This window comes from Hordeum vulgare, chromosome 6H, assembly GCF_904849725.1.
Source record: "Hordeum vulgare subsp. vulgare chromosome 6H, MorexV3_pseudomolecules_assembly, whole genome shotgun sequence".
NCBI classification, from domain to species: domain Eukaryota; kingdom Viridiplantae; phylum Streptophyta; class Magnoliopsida; order Poales; family Poaceae; genus Hordeum; species Hordeum vulgare.
Genome location: NC_058523.1, coordinates 40,164,104 through 40,166,775, shown reverse-complemented (window position 1 = coordinate 40,166,775; position 2,672 = coordinate 40,164,104). Strand labels below are relative to the sequence as shown.

The following is a 2,672-nucleotide window of genomic DNA, read 5'->3' as shown; positions in this document are numbered from 1 at the left end:
CTTTGAAGAAAGACTTGGAACAGTGTCATGAAGGGATGTCCGCACTCAACAACGTCCTGTGTGAGCAAACATCTCCGAATGACAAAAATGATGTTGGAGTAAACTCAAACAAGAACAAGAGGGGCCTAGAACAAGTCAAGAATTCAGCCAAAATCATTTGCTTCAAGTGCAAAGTTAAAGGGCACCATGTTAGATCTTGCCCTCCGAAGACGAAGTCTCAAAGTCACAAGCAACAAGGGAAGCGGCCACAAACTCAATCACATATTCAACTACAAGTTGAAGGAAGGCATCTTCCCAATAAGACCCAAACCAACACTCCCCAAGGTGAGAAATCAACTTGGAAGAAAACAAAGGGTAGATGTTGCTACTTATGTCGTGAGAAGGGTCACGTCGCTTCATCTTGCACGAGAGGTAACTTATCCAACCCAATCACTATTGATGATACCTATTCCCTTGGGAAGGATAAGGTTGGCAATGTGTTTGCCAAGTTTGTTGGTACTCAAAATGGTGTCAAGAAAAGAACCATTTGGTTGCCAAGCCTATTGTGATTAACCTCTTAGGATCCAACGTAGTTGGGGACCAACAAGCTCAAACTTGATCAATAGGTGACTATGGAGGACATTACAGACTTGGATACATAATGAAGAATTAAGGGGTCTTCATCATTCATATTATCTCAAGCCAAGTCATTTGGATTATCGAGTTTCTATCTTATATCCAATGTGCCTCCTTACGGTAACTTATACTTAAACTGTTTACATTGTTAGGTGCTTGCCCCTTTGCATGTTGTGGTTTTGTACCTTGCATGCGTTTGTATATGTTGTGCTTCCAACTTGCTTATCTTGAGTAATCTAGTATGTGTATGTTAGTTTGCATATCATGTACATGTGAGTCTTGTATTGAGCCTTTTGTGTCTTGTTTGTATTTTTGTTGGCTCTTGTGAGAGATTAATGGATTATCCCATTGTGGGGGAGTGATGTGCTTTGCACACCTCTCAATGTGAATTGATTTTTATTTGCAAGAAAATAAAAATATCAATTGCAAATAAACGTATTAATCTCAACATGTAGCGAACCTGGAGATACATACATTCCGGAATACATCGTACTCAATAGAAATACATTACTATTGCAACAAATAGTAATGATGTTGCAAACTTGATGTTCAAGTGAAAAACTTGAATTGTATAGCCCTTAAATTAAATGAGATGATCTTATATCCAGTTGCAAGATAATTCAGCAAAATGAATTAATATCTCGCGAGAGAAAATTATTCTCAATCGCAATGAGATTGTTTTGCGAGATTTTTTTTTCTCAATCGCAAGTCAATATTGTTATGAGAGAAAATTAATTTCAATCGCAAAACAACATCATTGTTCTATAAGATATGTTATAGGGATTGCTAAAAAGCAAATGCATTAAACATGCCACATATTTTCTGGAGTGCTAAAACTCAACAGAAAACAAACTGAAAATGCAAAGTCTAAAGAGCGAGATGGCTCGATTGTAAAATACAGTCAAGCGTATAGCTAAACTGCAACGATTTGCAAGCTTGAGGATCGAATCAGAATTTATTTGTACCTATTTAGAATTAAAATAAAGTCGAAGGACTAAATCGAGGAACGACTGAAAGGATAAGATGTCCTTTCTTCCTCCTGTGGCCATCCTGTAACCGTCGCATGCGAGCGCGACTTGGCGGCTGCGGCCGGTCACGGGCGACGGCCAGGCGGCCTGGCGCGTGCGACGGCCGGGCCGCGCGGGGCCAGCCACGGTCTGGAGCGGCAACGCGTGAAGGAGCCGGGCAGCCCGTCTTCCTCCTTTGGATAAGAACCACCATAGAGGCCGGAGTTGGATGCCACGCCGTTGGGAAGCCCGAGAGCTGTCGGCTGCTTGCGTAGTGCACTGACTCGGTTCGCTTATCCAGTCGGTGTGGACTTCCAATTGTATGTCGTCGTTCGCCTGATTCAGGATGCTATTTACGACTTGATGGTTGTCTTGTTGCTTCACGTTCCTTGTTTGTTTTGCTATTTCAGGATTACTCTCCACATGTGCGGAAAAACGCGCTGGGACGAGCGTTGTCGGCATAGACGGAGCCGGTGCGCGGAGGATCCGACGACGGGCGCGGATGGGCGGCCACGGGCGCCACGGCTACAGGCACGCCGGGCGGTCACTGGCAGGGCGCTGGGCACTGGGTGCGCCCGCGTGAGGGGAGGCACGGACGGACGGCCACGACCGCCACGATCCTGCATGACCAAGGTCAGGCGCGGCCATGGACAGGCGCGGGAGACAGGCCATGGCGCCCGCACAGACTGGCGCAGTCACGAACAGACCAGCAGCCGGAGCGACTGCTCGACGGCGAGCGCGTGTGCGAGATGAAGGCGACGCTGAAGCGCCTGTTCTTCTCAAATGCAGAGCATGCTGATAACGTGTTAGAGTGAAACGAGATTGAATGAAAGTGAATGGACGATTAGTCGTGATTTCTATTGATTCTTAAGTATATATACATCTGGAAGAGGTGCGAAGAAGAGGTGTCTGTTCGGAGGCATCCCTCCAAAACAGGTGCCTGTTGGCAATAGAGAGAGAAACATGACTGTTTGGGGTTGGACACATTCCTTGGCTAATATGATCCCCTAAATGTGTGCGGACGCGCCCGGTTAGTGACCTGGCATGTTC

General features: G+C 45.9%; 1 pseudogene; it reads left to right on the top strand.

Moving 5' to 3' along the window:
* Positions 1-2,045: 2,045 nt before the first annotated feature.
* Positions 2,046-2,437, top strand: LOC123405032 (annotated as a pseudogene).
* The last annotated feature ends 235 nt before the right edge of the window (positions 2,438-2,672 follow it).